We start from the raw sequence: 20,504 nt of genomic DNA, 5'->3' as shown, positions 1-20,504 counted from the left end.
ATCTGGGGTTGGGTGCATCCGGGTGCTTGTGTAGCTGTGTCTTCGATGTGTCATGCACTTAGTCAGCGTGCCACACATTGGAGCTGCACCGCCAAATAATAGTGCTCCATGTTGGGCAGCGAAAGGCCTCCTGGATTGGTCGGTGGGTACATTTTAGCCATCGTTACTCTGCTCCTCGACTCATGCCAGATGAACTGTTGCATGCTTGATTGCAAGTTCCTAAACAATGGTGGCCGGATGTGAAGTGGCAGATTTGTGAAATGGTAAAGCAGCCATGGCAGAACTACCATCTTTAGCAATGCAATTCTGCCCATGACCGCCAGTGGCAGGGTGCTCCAAAAGGACATCTGCCCCCTTACTGCTGTGATGGCACACATCAGGTTACCCTCCAGGAGGTCTTGCTGATCACGGTAAATATGAATTCCGAGATACCTGAATGCTGGGAGCTGCCAGTGCATAAGAGTCCCGCTGATGATTAAGTGCAGGTCTGGAGTAATTTCCGTAAAGGGATACAGACAAGACTTGTCCCAGTTCACTTTAAGTCCTTATACCGAAGCAAATTCAGTCAATATGTTCTCAATTACCCGACAGGACTGCTCGACATCTCTGAGGTATATCAGGAGATCGTCAGCATAAAGCGAGACCGCATTTGTGCCGTGCCCCAAGGGGATTTCCCATTCATCTTGAGTGCTGCGCAGCGCCTCCACCAGTGGTTCAACAGCTAACGCGAATAAGAGTGGGGAGAGCGGGCAGCCCTGCCTGGTGCCACGTGCAATGGGGACCTGTTCCAACATGTGAGAGCCCGTCTTAATCTTGACTAACGGACACATGTATAATAGCTGGTTCAGGTTTAAGAACACTTCTCCCAAATCGTATTTGTGAAATACGGCAAATAAAACCCCCCATTCTAAGGTGTTGAATGCCTTTTCTAGGTCTAAGACCAAGCATCCAGCATGTGGCCAATGGTCCCCTGAGTAATGTGTTACCCGGAAGAACCGACGCAGGTTTAATGACGTGTTGCGAGCTGGCACAAAACCGTTTTGGTTGTCGTGTACTAGCTGCGGTACCAAAGGGGCCAATCCGTTCACCAAAACTTTTGTGAGCACCTTATAGTCAGTGTTGAGCAAAGCCAATGGCCGGTAAGAACTGATCAGTTCCAAATCTCTGTTAGGTTTAGGCAAGAACACCAGTAAGAACATGCGAATCGTATCTGGTAATATGCTCGTTTCTTGTGTGTTCTCATCAACTGCAAGGATTCGCAGTGTCAAGGTCTGCTGATATGCTTTGTAAAATTCTGCCGGAACCCCATCCGGCCCCGGAGCCTTGCCTGTAGCAAGCGAGCTGATGGCAGTCTGTGCTTCCAGTAATGTAAGCGGCTCGTTCAGTTCAGCTTGCTGGTCTGCTGTGATGTGACGCAGGGCCAGAGGAGTGATGAAGGTGTCTCCGTCTACAGCCATTGTACAGTGTGTTGATCGGTAAACCCTGGTGTAATGCATGGTGAATGCATTGTGGATATCCCGCTGTGTAGTGAGTACTGGCCCATTTGCGGGCTATAGCCTCAGGATTGGTGTGTGTGCATGCTCCTGTCAGATCATGCGCGCTAGCAATCTACCCGCTGCTGTATGAGTGCATGTGGCATGAGACGCATAGTTCAAACAACGCAGCAGTTCTAATTCCACTGTGTGTTGTTGGCGCTCGTCATCTACGCTTGGCTGTACTGCGTCACCCTGCGCCAAATCAGATTCGAGTCTGGTCAGGTCATCTTCAATGTGCTTTATGTTGTTGTTTAACTGCTTTTTGATGCACCAATTCAAACCCATACATTATCCCCTGACCACTGCTTTGCCTGCATTCCACAGGACTCCCATGTCCACAACTGACCCCACATTGTATGCAAAGTACTCCTCTAGTGCCTCGCCTACTGCTGCTCTGAATGGGGGGGTCTGCCAGTGCTAGAGGCTGGAGCCTCCATAAATGCCTGCCGGTACCACTATCTTCCCCTTGTAGTGTCATGATATGTGGGTTATGATCCAAATGATTTTCGCCCATGTAATCTGCACTGAGACTTTGCTCTAGCAGTGGCACGCTTGCAACAAAGCGGTCAATGCAGACATATACCCTGTGCAGGTGTGAGTAATGCAAGTGGCACAACCATTCCCCCAGATGCCTAGCGTTAGATGTTGTTACCGCTTGGGGGAGCTGTGGGAATGATCTGTCAAGTGCTGTGTCTAAGACCGAATTAAAGTGCCCCCCCCCCCCCCGCAGCCAGGGAACGTCGCACCAGCGCGACAGAAGGTCCGTCAGTGCGTGCCAGAAAACTCCTTGATCCGTATTTGGGGCATGTATGAAGCCTAACACCACACACTGCCCATTGAGGTGGCCCTTCACAAACACATATCTATCGTATGTATCTATGACCGTCTCCTCAGACACAAAATTGGTGCCATGCCGGATCCATATTAATGCCCCCCTAGCGTAGGCCAAGTAACCTGTGGCCAATATTTGGCCTTTCCACCACTGCTCGAGCCTATGGACTTCTGGTTGTGAGATGTGTATTTCTTGTAGAAACGCTACATGCGCTGCATGGCGTTTAAGGAATGCATATATTTCGTACCTGCGGCCTGGGGTGTGGATTCCCCTGACATTCCAGGTTATTACGTTTGTGGGTGGCATATTGTATTGTCATTAGGTGGTGTGACGCGCGGCTGGCAGGTCGTTCGAGGCACACGACAATGGCATGTCGAATGCTGTATACTTGTGAGACATGCTTGTGAGATTCGTAGGTGTAGGAGTGTGCCATTCTTAACTAGGGATGCAAATAGCAAACTTTGGGGGTGAGTCTGGGAAAGAGCAGAAAGACAACACATGTCTGGCCAAACAGGTAACAATGCCATGGGGCAATTCACAGCTACGTACGACGCTTAAAAACCTAGTAAAAGGTGGGGGTGGGTGCCGATCTGCTAGGGAACAGTCTAGCTGTGTATAGACCCGTTGTGTACCCTGGTGTTTGTGTACTGGTGTTACGCCTCGTGCCATATAGGCGTTCCCTGCAGCTTGAAATGTGCTTTCAATAGCACCAGCCCTCCTGTGCAGCAATGTCACAATGCGCAGCAAGGGGGGGTTATGTGTGCGCAATACATATACAACACATGTGTGCATAGAGTTACATTCACATACTCGCTTGACCACAAAATACAATTGGGTGTTCCATTAGATCATCCACAGTTTGGGGAGTCACATTAGGAAGCGACTGCAGGTCTTTATGAACTGTCCACACTGTATGCGAACTGTCCTCACTCATCGACTGCTCAGACGAGGCATTTGCCTCTCTGCTATCTCGTCTTTTCCTTAAGTCCGCTGCGGCCTGCAATGCGTCTCTCCTCTCTAGCAGTACTTGTTCACAGTTGAGGGCTGCCGCTGCCAGCATCTTTGATGTTGTTGTGCGCGTCCGGCTTCTGCTGCAAGGGTTCATAAGTGATCTCGCCTGCGGTCCCACGCTGGTGTGCCTCTGACTTGGGGTTGTGTGATGTCCCTTGGGTTTGAGCCAGTCTCACGCATCGCCTGCTGTATGGAAGAACCCATGTGGTTCCATCAACCACTACGTGCAGCCGGGCAGGGAACATGAGAGAGTATTTCAGATTTAGCTCTCGCAAGCGTCTTTTAACTGCGAGGAAGGTGCTCTGCTGCTTCTGCACACCCAGGGCGTAGTCTGGGAAAAAGAGGACCTGCAAGTTGTCCACCTTGATTGCCTCAATTCTCCTGGCTTCACAGAGTATTGCATCCCTGTCCTTAAAATTCATGAGTTGAAACAGGAAAGGCTTCGGCCCTGCACCCGGTGGCGGACGGTTTGATGGCACTCTGTGTGCTCTCTCCACTGCAAAGAAAGCAGATAGTGTGCCCTCCAGCATCAGGGATCGCAACCAGTTCTCAGTGTAGGCCACCGTGTCTTCTCCCTCCGTGCCTTCCGGCAGACCAACCACGCTGACATTATTCCTGCAGGAGCGCCCTTCTGCATTGTCCATCCTACGTTCCAGGAGCTGCAGTCTGGAGGTGAGAGTACAGACCTCTGCAGTCACTTCTTTGGCTATCGGGCAATCTCCTTTACCTCTGCAGTTAGCTCGTTGATGTTCAGCATGAAGTAGCGTGAAGTCCGCAGTGACCTTATATATTCGGCCTTCCTTCAAGTGACCTGTGAGCCTGATTCAGCGCTTCGCTGATCTGCGTTACCGCTTGTAGCACAGAGTCCAATTTTGTCTCCAGACTGGAGGTTCCAGTGCCGCCCAGTGGTCGAGATTCATGGTCGGAGTGTGCTGAACTGGACGCTGATCATGCAGGCGCTGATCCCGTGGTTGTGCGCTGTCTACCCATCTCGTCAAAGCAGTGAGGTCACCGCGGTCGGTAGAATAGGGCACTGGAGCCCTCAGCCCCCTCTAGAAGTTCTACAGGTCCAGTTTATTAGGTAGGAACACACCAGGAAGGCAGCTGCCTCTCAAGCGCCTTTACGCTGCAGTCTGGGGCTGCTAGGCCGTGCTGCGGTCGTCTGGGAGTGCCATTACCACCTCATCCAACTCAGTGGGGCTGTCGAGCTTCACTGGTAGCCGGTGGTGCCACGTACGTGAAACTTCCCAAACTCTCCTACCTGTGTCACAGGGCAGCCCGCTGAGTGGCCTCCTGGAGCTTCTGATGTGTTTGTAAGTACTCATTTTCGGTGTGCAGTGCTGTGGTAGGCCCCAATTTTTAAAAAGCGAAGGATGGCTGTTCAGGAGGGAGAGGGCAGTGTCCCCCGCTGGGCGGCATGCATGGGTGGCAGTGGCTATTCACCTTGCATTAAGTTTGGCTGGTGTTCACTGGGCCGGCTACCGCTCACAGAACAGTCATTGCAAACAATCAGGCAGTACGTATCGCAGTCGGGCACTCCTCGTGCCTCAGGCCTCCACCGGCATCTGTCCACACAATTTGAGCTCTGGTCCAATGTTGCAGTTGCTTTTGTCGCACTAAAATACCGATCCAGGCCCACAGACGCATCGCAGGTTTCCCTGATAACAGTTCTTACCGCGACCTCGTATCACCGACATGGCCTGTTATTCCACCTCCGCTGTCACGCTGCTCGCCGCCCGATCCGATAAGGAGAAGGGGGCTCGCCTCGCTCTTATCCAGTCTCTGCAGTGGAGGGGGAAAGAGAAAGGATGAAGGCTGTAGGAGAACGGACTACAGTGTATCCGCTCACATCACCCGGGCGGCCAATCTAGTCTTGCACACGGTGAGGGGCCGCACACTGTCTCCGCCTCTCGCTGTCACCTGCGGTCGATCCAGTCACGCAGGCCTGCCTCCTCACCCAGGGCCCAGGCAAAGCCTGTGTCCGGCTTCTCTGGGTACAGCTTTGACTGTCAATCCGCCGTGCCTCGCCGCGCGGCATCGCTGCTTAGTCGCGGCCTGAATTACACTTAGCCTGCATCGTGATACGGTTCCCGGATCAGGGTTGTGGCGTCTCCCCTGTGCAGTCAGCCAGAACTCACCTTGTGTTGTTGCTGGCACCTCCAAACTTGCTGTGCCTGTGCCTGCTGGCACCATGAGTCCAACTAGCTGGTTCGGGCGTTACAATGGCATTCCCATACACAGGATAAACAGCAGATAATCGGGTCCATGACGGAGCCTCGCTAGAGTTCGTCCGCCATCTTGGCTGGCTAGCTATCCCTCCTACAGTGGCGAGTTATAGTTAATATAGTGTGGCAAGTGAGGTGACAAACCTGTATACGGAGCTGCATGGGTTATATTAATTTACAGTTGGTGCCTAAGTATAAATGTGAGTTATAAGTATGACTTATAGTAATAAAAAGGTGGCTCATAAATGATAAATTTAACACATGACTATAACTTTTGATTTTTTTAATTTCTTATGTTTCTGTACTTCAAGTTGGGTTTGTCACAAATAAGAAAAAATAAGTGCATATGTTGTGCTTAAATCAATAATTTAAGAGATAACTATAACTTTAGAGTTTCTAATGTTTGTGTTGTTTAAGTTGCGTGTTCATACCAAACATAAATACACTTTTCCTAACTATAACTTGTCTCTAACCTTTGCTTTTTTTATGAATTTCAACGGTTTTTATAATGTTGGTAACAAATTTGTAATAGTCATTCAGGTCAGTCTCATGGAGAAGGAGTGTTATTACGTGGAATGTGGTCAAATATAGTGGAGGCTAGTGTTGTAAAGTATACTGTGGCATAGTATATTGTGGTATAGTGGAGTGGAGTAAACTATAATGATATATACTGTAGTGTCATACACTGGAATGGCATATAGCGGAGTGGCATAGAATGGAGGTGCATACAGTGGAGTGGCATAGACTGAACTTGGATACAGTAGAGTGGCGTATATTGGAGTGGCATAGAGTATAGTGGTGTACATTGTAGTGGTATACAGTGGGATAGCATAGAGTGGGGTTTGGTAAAGTGGAGATACGTCATGTAAATATTGTAGAGTGTATTTGCATACACTGTACTAGTGTACAGTGGTGTGCTATATAGTGGAGTGGTGCACAGTGTTGTGGAATATATTGGAATATGGTATACTGAAATAGCGTACTGTGAAGTGGCATACAGTTGAGTGCATAAACTGGAATAGAGTAGACTCAAGTGGGGTATAGTGGAATGCCATACAGTGGAGTTGGGTACATTTCAGTGGTGTAAAGTGGGCTGATGTAAATTCGATTGTGGTACAGTGTAGTGTTGTAAAGTAAAATTGTGTAAACTGGAGTGGCGTATACTGGAGTGCCGTACAGTGCAGTGGTGCAAAGTGAAATAGTGTACACTATGGTGGAGTAGCACAAAGTGTAGTGCCATACAGTGGAGTCAAGTAGAATTGAGTTTAGTGGTATTAAGTGAGCAGATGGACATTGGAGTGTCATATAGTGGAGTTTCATACAGTAGAGTGCTGTAGAATTCAATAGGGTTTATTATAGAAGTGTAGACTCTAGTGATATACAGAGAAGTGGTTTAGTTGAGTGGGGCACCATGTAGTCTTGTAAAGTGAAATAGCAGACAGTGGATTGTGGTACAGTCCAGTGGCATATGTTGCATTTCAGTACAATGCACTGCCATATAGTTGAGTAGCGTACACTGGAATAGCGTAAACTCCTGTAGTGTACCATCAAGTTAGACACAGTGGAATAGGATATAGTGGAGTGGCATTAAGTGGAATAGAGTACAGTTGTGAGCAGTATAGCTTAGGGGCATCCAGTAAACTGGCTTACACAAAAGTGTAATAGAATACAGTGGTAAACAATATAATAGTGTACAGTATACTGGTGAAGACTGGAGTGGCATACAAAAGAGTTGTGTGGAGAATAGTGGAGTAACATACACTGGATTAGCGTACAATATAGTGGCATATACTGGAGTGACATAAACTGGCGTAGCATACTTTGAGTATTGTACAGTAGGGTGGCATGTGGGCAACTGTTACACTGTAGAATGGTGTAAAGTGGAGTGTGTAAATTAAAGGAAATGCACAGTTAAAGTGTTTGAAAAGGTGTCAATGTTATATCTCCAAAATATATATTATAATATGTAAATGTTAATTTTCTGGTGGTATACGTGAATAGTGTAAGTAATGTTAAAGTTATAAATTGTATAAAGCATAGCTGTATATTGTGCTATGATATACCTTGAAGTTCACAATATACCATGGTAAATGGTGCGGAGACCTGGTTCTGTGATTTGTTGATGGCTGTGTTTACCAAAGATAAAAATCACCCACATACTTTTTATCACAATTTTGCATTATTGTAAGTTAAGTGTTTCGCAGCATTCTGGGGTAGGGTCTTACATATAGTTAAATATTAGGTTTTATGGTTGCTAATGACCTATTACCACTTCATTTAAGTCGTGATAGGTTAACTTTTTTGTTTATAAATTTGTATATATTATCGACACAGGGAGTTTTGTAAATGTTGTTCCTTAATAACTTTGCACCCGTTTCTCAAATGGCCTCCAAATTTTGCAGACCTGTTTCATTGTCGACGGAGTAACATTTTTTAGGGTTTGGACAACAGGATGCAAAGAGAAAAGAGCGGGGTCCAAAACCATGGTTAAATCCAATGTATTTTAGATGCACGTTTGTATTTTGCACAGCGCGGAAACTGTCATTGGATTTTGTAAAAAAGTTTGCAGGATTACATATTATGGTGCGCACATGATTATTTTGGGTAGTGCAGGAAAGTAGTTTAACTATTTTATAAGTTTTAAGGTATTTAAACTTGGTAAACATCTGTTGTTGTTGTATTTTACCAAAAGGTGGGGGTATTTTGTGGCACTACTATGAAACATAGTGATCACAAGTCAAGGGCTGATTGGCTAATCATTGGGTTTACAAAAGTTAAATGACAGCTCAGTAGTTTGTAGGTACCCTTTGCTCATGTTTTGAGTTACGCTTTCCGATGTAGGTAAGTATTAGGTTTGGCATTTTTACCCTAACTAGTACCACTTTAGTAAAGTGGTAATAGGTAGACCCAGGCAGTAAACTCTGCTCCACATATGGAGTTTGCGGAATTCAGGCACTCTGTACTCTGAGTTCCAGGATTCCTCCTTCCAGGTGCAAAGCTCAGGTTTTTACTCCATTTGCACGCTCGAGATTTGTTTTGGAACTCGCAAGTGACATGATATTCTTGGGCCACTAGCGAGTGCATGGAAAACTTTGCATCTGCTTGTACGGCTTCAGGCCGTGACGGCGCCGATGTAGTGCCGCCTGCGAGAGCACCACACAAGTAGCTTTTTGTGCTTGAGAATCAGCTATATTTACAATTAGGGGATTTCAAGAGGATTTTCTTTTACAACAGACCGTTGGAGTTATTTTTGTGTGTGAGAACCCCTTTTTGTTAAACCTTTTATTTTCTAACAGGAAGGAAGTGCCACAGAGACTCCAACTTTCTATTCCTGTCCAGCGGGCTCCTACAAGTGCTTTGTCTATCTCCTGGTAACCTTTCATTTGGATTTGGATCTGGAAGGATCACTCTGTTTGCTGCATATATGCAATTGGATTCAAGGACTTTGTAGTGGAGATTTCAGAAGTGAGTTCAAAAACTCTTGTATAACCGTGTTGTTTGTTTGATAGAGGGCATGCACCAGTGTGTATTTGTACTTTTATTAGAATTTTCAAAGTTATTGTGGTGGGTGGCCTGCATTTTCAGTAGTAGCTAGTAATATTTTTGCATTTAAGATTTTTTCTTTTGTAAAGGAACAATGCTGCACAGTTAAGTACATTTTCTCAATTGTTAAATTTGCAATGTTTATTTATTTTACTATGTGGCCTAGTCTGCTAAGGGGCCATCCAGTCAGGAGGTCCAGGCCAGTGATAGTCATGGCTGCACCAAACAACTGCGTCTGTGGTATATGTTGCTTTAAAACATCATTTAGGGCTGGGGTATCATTGGCTTAAATTGAAAATTTGGTGGGGTTTTTTGTATTTCACATTTTTCGTGTACAAAAAGTGTATATGTGGTGTAAGATTTGATGCTTAGGAAGATGTGTGTTGTAAACCTTTTATAGCTCAGTTAATTCTTATTTTTTGTCATTGCTTGAATTAATGGTAGTTTTTTCAGTGTTATCATGCCCCCTTTGTCTGTCCAGTGGGTGTGTGTTTGCTATAGGCCACCAATGATTTGTCTTTGTTCTCCATGCCATATGGCCGGGGGCCATTTTGTGGAGTCTGTTTCCATAGGCCTGAATGTGTTCTCTCTGGTCCACATGCCTCCTTGCTTGCAGTTGTTGTTTGGCCATGTGCCTGACAACCATTTTGTGCATCCAGCCAGGCTTGCATGTGTTCTTTGTTCCCCATCACACCTTGCTCGCTGTTGTTGTTTAACAATGTGGCAGTGGCTGGCAGCCATTTTGTGCATCTAGCCAGTGTACCTTTGTCATAGGCTCATGTGTGTTCTTTGTTCCCCATGCCTCCTTGCTCGCTGTTGTTGTTTGAGCATGAGGCACTGGCTGGTAGCCATTTTGTGCATCTTGCCATTGTTCCTTTGCCATTGGCTTGTGTGTTCTCTTTGTTCCCCATTTCTCTTTGCTCGCTGTTGCTGTTTGACCATCTGGCACTGGTTGGCAGACATTTTGCTCAAGGCTTGTGTGTGTTGTTTGTTCCCCAAGCCTCCCTGCTTGCTTCTGTTGTTTGACCGTGTTGCACTGAGTCGCAGCCACTTTGCACATCCAGCTAGTGTGTCTTTGCCATAGACATGTGTAGGTTCTTTGTTCCTCATGCCTCTTTGCTCACTGTTGTTGTTTGCCAATGTGACACTGGCTGGCAGCCAAATTGTCCATTTGCCATAGGTGTGCGTGTGTTTTTTGGTCTCCGTACCTCCTTGCTTGCGTCTGTTGTTTGGCAATGTGGCACTTGCTGGCAGCCATTTTGCGCATCTAGCCAGTGCCTTTTTCATAGGCTAACAAAGCGATACAAAAGGGGATGATGGACGGAGCGTTTGAGCAAATCAAACACTCACCCCCAGTCAACTGATCTGGGTTTAATCCATCACCATTCTTTAGCCCACTCAGCCACCCCATTTCAGACATGGCTATATGCAAATCAGTCTGACCCTGTGCCTCATGGGAACAGTCCAGCCCGAACTGCCAAGCCATGTCTTCCATGGACCGGAAACCAGCATCCTGGGACCGGTTTCGGATTCATAATCCTCATCAGCCAGGCTATCTTGAATCCAGTGGCCAAGTGAGCAAGGGACTCGCGTCTGAGCATACCCTGCCACACTTAGGGCGAACAAAGCGATGCACCACCCCCTTTTGTACCCCCCCTTTTGTACCGCTTTTCCAAAGGCTTGCATGTGTTTTTTGTTCCCCATGCCTCATTGCTTGCTGCTGTGCTTTGACCATGTGGCACGGGTTGGCAGCCATTTTGTACCTCCAGCCAGTGCGCCTTTGCCATAGGCTTGCATGTGTTCTTTGTTCTCCAAGCCTCCTTGTTTGCTGCTGTTGTTTGAACACGTGCCACTGGCTGGCAGCCATTTTGTGCATCCAACCAGTATGGCTTTGCCATAGGCATGCATGGATGGATATGATATCAGTTTAATAATAGGCTTTGGGATCAGTGTAGTATATATATTAAGAATAAGGTTTGTGCTTATATAATACACACTTTTTTTATTTTTCACTTCCTTGTCTCACAGTAGATTTCTTCTCATCCTCCCATACAAACATCGGCAATCATTGATCTTTTTTTTAATTTTAATGTTTGACTTTTATTTAAACTTTTTTTAATGTTATTTTTATATTTTTTTCATTAAAAATGCTTTTTTGTGTCAGTTGATCCATTCACCAATCCATCCATCGATTCACCATAGGGGCACAGCCGCGCAACAACATTAAATTTTTGGGGGTATAATTCCTTTTCCTCCTGGTCCTGGTCACCCTGGCTACAGAGCACTGCAGACACATCAGCGTTGTTCACTTTTTTATGATTATTCCATTTCCCCCTGGATCACATTCCCTGCCAAAGGCGCACACTAACCTCCAATTTTTTAAATATAATTATTCCATTTACCAATGCAGTTCCCTGAGTGCCACAGGTATCTCCTTTTGATTATATAGTTATAAAGGAAAGAGCTCTATCTGTATGTTGCGTTATCATGAAGGGAAATTAAATTGTATGCTATGGTGGAGTGGTTTGACTTTAAAGTGGTTGATTTATTATTACCTAAGTAACGAACCGCACTAAAATTGCCTCTGTCTGTATTATCTCAAAACGCAACAATACCACGTTTCACTAAATGTTTTTCTTGCTTGTTTGCTTTTAGGTGCACAAGAGAAGGAGAGACATCACCTGCAGTACTTCCTAACAGAAGGCCTATGACAGTGACGTCACATGCCAATCCTCCAATCTCTTTTGCTTGTGCAACTAAGAGCCATTGTTATTTGAAAGCTTTAAGATGGCCCCAAAGAAATTTGGTGCCAAGAAAGTGGTCAGTGAGTAGCATCTGCTTTCCACCAGTGGTGTGTTGGTCCAAACCTATATTCGGACACCATTGTGTGCCTGCCGCACCGGCCTCATGTCTTTCACTTAAGCAGCCACAACGAGCCGTGACATTAAATTGTATTTCTTCCTTTCCCAAAGTATTACTCAATTGTTTTAGGAAACAGATCAAAGTGTGCAGCAGCCGCAGCCATCAATACTACATCTTCCTGATGTTGGAGTAGAACAGGAGGTCGAGATTTCTGCTGAGCAAGAACCTCCTTTTTTAGAATAATTCGCTCTCAGACCTCCAGCAAGGAAAAGGAAGGGTACTACTCAACCATCTTCTTCAAGCACCACTTCTGATGATGATGATGGGGATGTGGCATAGACCCCACCAGAGTCCGGAAGATGCCAGAGGAGGCAAGGGAAAATAAAAGTGAAAGAAAGCCATTGAATTATGGAAGGGGATAAATAGGAGGTTGACGACGAGCTGGTCATTGTAGAAGGTGACACAGAGGAGTCTAACATTGCTATTCAACCTGCTCCCATGGATGTGGGACAGGTAGCACCGTCAGCTCCCATATTTGCAAAGCCCAAGCTGAGACCTGCACTTACCCCTACCTCAGTAGAAGTATGCACTGCAGAGAGGGAATCAACGACATACCCACCTACCTCCAGTTCTTCAGGCTTTGGCAGTGGTCCAGGAAAAAGTATTTCCCCCAGTTTTGAACTTTTCTTACGGTTAGCACACACAGGGAGCATTTTGCAGTATGCAGCTTTTGCAACACAAATGTTTGTCGAGGTAAGCCTAGTTCACATTATGATACTGGAGGTCAAACGAACCATTTGAAAATAACACCACATAATCCAGTGGGAGGAGCACCTTAAAAATATTGCTGAACGTGGTCGTGGTGGTGAAGGTGAGGAGAGTCAGAAAACATCAGCTACAAGTCCAATCACAGTTGGAGGTGATGATGAGAAAGATGAGGGTGACATCCTCGCATAAAGCAGCCCTGTCCCTAGCAGGGCTTCAACAGAATCACCCACCTCAGCGACTTCACAATGGCACAAGAGTCACGGTCAGATGGAGACACCACGGCATACAGTGACTGTCCCACCACGACGTGCACTGAGTCTACCACCACCTTCTCAATAGTCACCTCTGTCAGTGGTCCCATAAAAGAAGAAAAAAATACAGGGAACTATTATGTGCATGTTTAGGCAGGAGGGGTCCTACAACATCAGCCACCCAATGGCAGATTTGTACAATGGGAAGCTGGCAAAAATGTACAGGCTGGACCTCATCCCTTTTTCTTTTTTGGAAGGAGTGCAATTCTTAGAATTTGTGACGCCCATCTGCTCAAAATAGAAGGCTCCAAGTCGGACATATTTTGCCAAACTTGCTGTTCCAGCACTGCATCATGATGTGCTGCAATTGGTTGGACAAGCTGTGCAGCAAAGTGTTGTTGACACTATCCACCTAACTAATCAACAGAGACCACCTGAAACAAATATACAATACATATTCCGATGGTGTTGGAATACACTCAGTGTGTTAAAATACCCCTCACACACCAAAAGGGCCCTTGGTGTCATGCTTCATCATCGGGGTCTTCCCGCCCCCGCTGCGGGACGGGGCAGTGCTGCGACAAGCGGCTACGCCGGAGCACCTTTTAATTGTGAGTACTATGTGAGTGATGATGGAGTGAGTGTCAGTGAGGTCAGAAGTGATAAACAGTGAAATTAAAATTAAAAGATACCTGGCCTGGTGTTTAGAAAAAATTGTTTAATAGGCACTGGCTGGTATCGTTAAAAGGGGTGAGGCGGAGGGCAAGATCGGGTTACTAGTCTTGCTCTCCTGTGTGGGTCAACATGTTTCGGGGCGACATGCCCCTTCGTCAGGACCGGGTTGTATAGATCCCCCTGTCACTCACTAATGCGCTCCCACAGATAGAGAGTGTTGTGTTTGATCAATGTGTATAAATAATTTAAATACACGTGAAAAAAGCTCGGTCAGTAATACTGATGATGTAAGCCTGCAAGGATAAGAACACAGGATTTTAGAAAGAGCGCGGATCCCAATGCGCTTTACTAATGAATACCTGTAAGGAATGAAAATACACATAGGGGAAGAAAACACACTTTAGGCTGTTACATGTCACGCCAAAGATTTCTTGGGAGGACCAGGTTAGCCGAATATGGAAAGACAAAATATAAAGAACTGTGGAGAAAAGCATTCATGGGCTTATTGCCTGGCAGGCCAAGGATTTCCTGGAAGGGCCAGGTGACTACACAGGGTGAAAATGGGAAGGAATAAGCACACATAAATATATATATACACACACACAACAATATAAAGCATCAAAAACTAGCAGTGAAATGCTTTTTCAATTTTGATACATACTTATTGAATGAGGAGACAATGCCCCATGAGCCAAGCTGGGCGAAGGGTATAGAGGGTCCAACTGTGGGGAGAAATGGAGAAATAATGCCAGGACCTAGATTAGCTAATTACACTGAAAGGATTAGGGTAGTGTATTCCAGGTCAGGACTGTCGGCTATGCCGTACTTACTCAACCCCCACACCTCAGTGCTTCCTCCTTCGTCAGTGGCTTCCGTGGTAATGGTAAGCCAGGGCGGGGCGGGTCTTTTATAGTGAGGCAGAGGCTTGTTAACAGAGCCTTAATTGATTAACTCGAAACCGATGTGCGCGTTCGGTCGAGTAGTTGGGACGTGTGACCAGAGCGGCCATTGTTAAATGTCCGAGGTCGGCTGGGCTGGGGTAGATTTTAGCAAGGATCGGTTGCATTTCTCTTACGGTAGGTAGTAGTAGGCGGAGGGTGTTAATAGGATGCTAGGATACACCCTAAGTCCGCTCTGATGCTTGTATCGGCGTATACGTCGACAAATGCGCCTGCGCGGTGAAGTGTATACACTCCGCGCATGCGCAGTAGTGCTGCATTGTGAGTATCTTATCGCGCATGCGCGGGAGAGAGGTGTTCCTCCGCGCTGCTCGTCAGGAGCCAGGGGAGATTCTTGGTAATGGACACAAGGAGGGACACATCAGAAGATCGGCATAAATTATTGTTAAAGTGGAACATGTGCAATTATCAACTGTCTATGCAGGCAAAGTGGTACACAGGTCAAAACACAAATTCTCAAATGATGTTCCTCTTATTAGTAGGTAGGAAAATGAAGGGGCTCTTATTAGGTTGCAGCTGTTCAGAGGGAATAACTCTTATTTTTTGCACACAGTTTACGAAAAAATAAAAAATAAAATTTTTTGAGATTATCATACATATTTACACGTCATGTCGGCCAGCACCACCTTGCAGGTTACTGTGATTGCTGGTGGGACACGATGGTGTTAAGTTTTATATTGGTACTGTATTCAGGTCCGTGAACAGGCATAGATTAAATCATGCCTTAAATTGCGACCAAGGAATATCATCATTTAATCCTGTGAGATGCGTGCCCAAGCGATAGACCCAACGTTGCTCTTTCGCAAGAAGGTCCTTATCACTCCCATAGGCTTCTATGACTGTCCATTGCAGGTCGTCTACACTGTGACCCATTGTGGCAAAGTGGGTGGCCATTCTTGTGGTAGTTTTTTTGCAACGTACGTTGCTGCGATGTTCGCCCATTCGTATCTTAACCGGTCGTGTGGTCATGCCAATGTACTCTTTCTTACATGGGCAAGTGATCAAATAGACCAAGTTCCGGCTGTTGCAGTTGGTAAAGGAACGTTGTTCCCATGTGGATTTGTTGGAAAAAGTTATATTACGACTTTTTCTTGTGTATTGACAAGATGTGCACGAGCCACATGGGTGGTGCCCTCCAATGGTTGAAATAGCAGAGGGTCTCTCGTTAGTGAGTTGTTTAGGTCTCGTGTGGACCAGCAGATCCTTCAGGTTCTTACCACGCCTGTGTGCAAACATTGGTTTTGGGAAATCTAGTTTCCCGCAATTTAAAATTTTCCAGTGTCTGTTCACAATTTTTGTGATCTGGTTTGAATTGGTGTTGTACGTTGTGACACAAATCGGGCGTTGGTCTTGTTCTTTTTCTGCTGTAGTTTCCAAAAGGGCATCCCGGTTGTTGTTCCGTGCTCTCTTAAAACCCTTGTTGACTACCTTGCTAGGATAGTTCCTGTTACTGAGTTTAGTTTTCAAATCAGCTGCTTGGGTTTTAAAGTCTTGGATAGCGCTGCAATTACGCCTAAGGCGAAGGAACTGGCCATAGGGTAAATTGTCGCGTAGATGTCGTGGATGGAAGCTACTATATAGCAACAGACTGTTTTTAGCCGTGGGCTTGAAATGAGTACATGTCTCTAGTTTGCCATTAGAGGGGTAGATATTCAAATCTAGAAAAACTAGGTTTTCATTAGAGGCTGTGTGGGTGAACTTGAGGAACCGATCTTGTTGGTTCAGCCAAGTCATGAATTGAACCACAGAGTCTTGATCACCCCTCCAGATGACTAACACGTCATCTATGTATCTTTTCCATGCGACCACATGGTTCTTATAGGGATTCTGGTCGTTCAGGATTCTAGTGGCTTCGAGATGGTGCACATAGAGCCCTGCTAGGCTCGGCGCACAGGTGCTGCCCATACTCGTGCCGTGTTTTTGTAGGTAGTATGTGTTTTCATACATGAAGAAATTCTTTTTTAGGGTCATGGAGATGCATTCAAGGACCACTTGCCTCGGGGTGTGGTACGCCCATGGGGTTGAGAACAGGACTTCCTCAATAATTTCTAGAGTCTCTCGGTGGGGGAGACTCGTGTAGAGACTCTCTACATCGAGTCCCAAAAGGAGGTCGTGTTCGGGGTCAAAAGGTATCTCTTTTACCAACTGTAGGACTGCTTTCGTGTCTTTTAGATAAGTACTTGTCATCTGTACTATTGGTCTAAGGAAAGCATCCGCAAATTTTGATAAGGGTTCAAGGATTGATTGGATTCCCGATACTATAGGGCGCCCAGGTGGATATGGGGCGTCCTTATGAATCTTGGGGATGGTGTAGAAATACGGAGTTTTTGGATTCTTTTGAATCAGAAAATCGCTCTCTTGTTTTGTGAGCCAGTCGTGTGCCATTGCTTCCTCAATCATTATGAGGATACAGATCCTGACTTCTTCAGTCGGGTCTTCCCTCAGTATTTGATAATTGCGTCTGTCCTCAAGTAGTTTCCTACACTCCCTATCATAGTTGGTATATGTTTGTATCACCGTCGCTCCGCCCTTGTCGGCAGGCTTAATTACAATAGTTTCATCATTTGCCAGTTCATGCAGGGCCGTTCTCTCAGCTGTGGAGGTGTTGTTAAAGACATCCCCACCGTCAGTGGTTAGCTTCTCCAGATCTGCCATAACTGCCTTTTCAAAGGTTAACAGTTCAACCGGTAACGAAGAGTCTAGAGGTGTGAAAGAGGATTTGTTTTTCAGGCCTGTATCTGTTTGGACATTCGTTTCATTATTAGAGTCCTGAAAAAAAGCTTTTAGCTTAAGTTTTCGCGTAAACTCTTTCATCTCTTGGCAGAGTTTGAATTTATCCATTTTATGGGTAGGGACGAAGCCCAAGCCCTTACTTAGGACATTCTCCTGAGCTTCCGTTAGTAGGTGGTCAGACAAGTTTACTACTAAGTTCCTCGACTGGTTGACGCTGTTTGACTCCGGGTTGATACCCCTAGGGGTTGGGCTGGCTGTTGATTCCAGTGTACCTGTGTACCTTTCCGGTTGCGGCCCTTTCAAGAACTCAAGATTGAGATAACCCAGTTAGAAGTGAAGATAAAAAGTTACCTATCCCCAGCCGCTCTGAAAAAAAGACTGGAGGAACTAAATCAAGAAATGACAGAATTTGAGTGCACCCTCAAAAAGAATAAGTATAAAAAACACAAAAAAGACACAGAGAACTTTACGCATGAACGTATTTACCCGTACATTAAAAAAGATCACGTATCCAAAAATCAGAACAATGACCAGGACACTGACATGTCGGATACTAGTTCCAACGGATCAAACTCCAGTAGGAACAGCAACCAGAGCACACGAGGAGGAACACAATTCTCTGGCAGAGGCTACCCACGAGGTGGGAGAGGTTGGGGCCCATATCAAGGACCACCTCCCTTCATGCAAGGACCTCCCGGCTTCATGCAATATCCACCAGGGCCTGTCTTCATGGGGAATCAATTCCCACCGTGGGACCAACAAATGCCCCCTTTTAACCACTATGGCCAACCGCCTTTTTTAGGCCAGCGCCAAGGAACAAGAAAGGGCCGCAACCGGAAAGGTACACAGGTACACTGGAATCAACAGCCAGCCCAACCCCTAGGGGTATCAACCCGGAGTCAAACAGCGTCAACCAGTCGAGGAACTTAGTAGTAAACTTGTCTGACCACCTACTAACGGAAGCTCAGGAGAATGTCCTAAGTAAGGGCTTGGGCTTCGTCCCTACCCATAAAATGGATAAATTCAAACTCTGCCAAGAGATGAAAGAGTTTACGCGAAAACTTAAGCTAAAAGCTTTTTTTCAGGACTCTAATAATGAAACGAATGTCCAAACAGATACAGGCCTGAAAAACAAATCCTCTTTCACACCTCTAGACTCTTCGTTACCGGTTGAACTGTTAACCTTTGAAAAGGCAGTTATGGCAGATCTGGAGAAGCTAACCACTGACGGTGGGGATGTCTTTAACAACACCTCCACAGCTGAGAGAACGGCCCTGCATGAACTGGCAAATGATGAAACTATTGTAATTAAGCCTGCCGACAAGGGCGGAGCGACGGTGATACAAACATATACCAACTATGATAGGGAGTGTAGGAAACTACTTGAGGACAGACGCAATTATCAAATACTGAGGGAAGACCCGACTGAAGAAGTCAGGATCTGTATCCTCATAATGATTGAGGAAGCAATGGCACACGACTGGCTCACAAAACAAGAGAGCGATTTTCTGATTCAAAAGAATCCAAAAACTCCGTATTTCTACACCATCCCCAAGATTCATAAGGACGCCCCATATCCACCTGGGCGCCCTATAGTATCGGGAATCCAATCAATCCTTGAACCCTTATCAAAATTTGCGGATGCTTTCCTTAGACCAATAGTACAGATGACAAGTACTTATCTAAAAGACACGAAAGCAGTCCTACAGTTGGTAAAAGAGATACCTTTTGACCCCGAACACGACCTCCTTTTGGGACTCGATGTAGAGAGTCTCTACACGAGTCTCCCCCACCGAGAGACTCTAGAAATTATTGAGGAAGTCCTGTTCTCAACCCCATGGGCGTACCACACCCCGAGGCAAGTGGTCCTTGAATGCATCTCCATGACCCTAAAAAAGAATTTCTTCATGTATGAAAACACATACTACCTACAAAAACACGGCACGAGTATGGGCAGCACCTGTGCGCCGAGCCTAGCAGGGCTCTATGTGCACCATCTCGAAGCCACTAGAATCCTGAACGACCAGAACCCCTATAAGAACCATGTGGTCGCATGGAAAAGATACATAGATGACGTGTTAGTCATCTGGAGGGGTGATCAAGACTCTGTGGTTCAATTCATGACTTGGCTGAACCAACAAGATCGGTTCCTCAAGTTCACCCACACAGCCTCTAATGAAAACCTAGTTTTTCTAGATTTGAATATCTACCCCTCTAATGGCAAACTAGAGACATGTACTCATTTCAAGCCCACGGCTAAAAACAGTCTGTTGCTATATAGTAGCTTCCATCCACGACATCTACGCGACAATTTACCCTATGGCCAGTTCCTTCGCCTTAGGCGTAATTGCAGCGCTATCCAAGACTTTAAAACCCAAGCAGCTGATTTGAAAACTAAACTCAGTAACAGGAACTATCCTAGCAAGGTAGTCAACAAGGGTTTTAAGAGAGCACGGAACAACAACCGGGATGCCCTTTTGGAAACTACAGCAGAAAAAGAACAAGACCAACGCCCGATTTGTGTCACAACGTACAACACCAATTCAAACCAGATCACAAAAATTGTGAACAGACACTGGAAAATTTTAAATTGCGGGAAACTAGATTTCCCAAAACCAATGTTTGCACACAGGCGTGGTAAGAACCTGAAGGATCTGCTGGTCCACACGAGACCTAAACAACTCACTAACGAGAGACCCTCTGCTATTTCAACCATTGGAGGGCACCACCCATGTGGCTCGTGCACATCTTGTCAATACACAAGAAAAAGTCGTAATATAACTTTTTCCAACAAATCCACATGGGAACAACGTTCCTTTACCAACTGCAACAGCCGGAACTTGGTCTATTTGATCACTTGCCCATGTAAGAAAGAGTACATTGGCATGACCACACGACCGGTTAAGATACGAATGGGCGAACATCGCAGCAACGTACGTTGCAAAAAAACTACCACAAGAATGGCCACCCACTTTGCCACAATGGGTCACAGTGTAGACGACCTGCAATGGACAGTCATAGAAGCCTATGGGAGTGATAAGGACCTTCTTGCGAAAGAGCAACGTTGGGTCTATCGCTTGGGCACGCATCTCACAGGATTAAATGATGAT

Source organism: Lissotriton helveticus, chromosome 3_1 (assembly GCF_964261635.1).
Source record: "Lissotriton helveticus chromosome 3_1, aLisHel1.1, whole genome shotgun sequence".
NCBI lineage: Eukaryota > Metazoa > Chordata > Amphibia > Caudata > Salamandridae > Lissotriton > Lissotriton helveticus.
The sequence above is the reverse complement of the archived record's forward strand: the minus strand, read 5'-3'. Positions refer to the sequence as shown.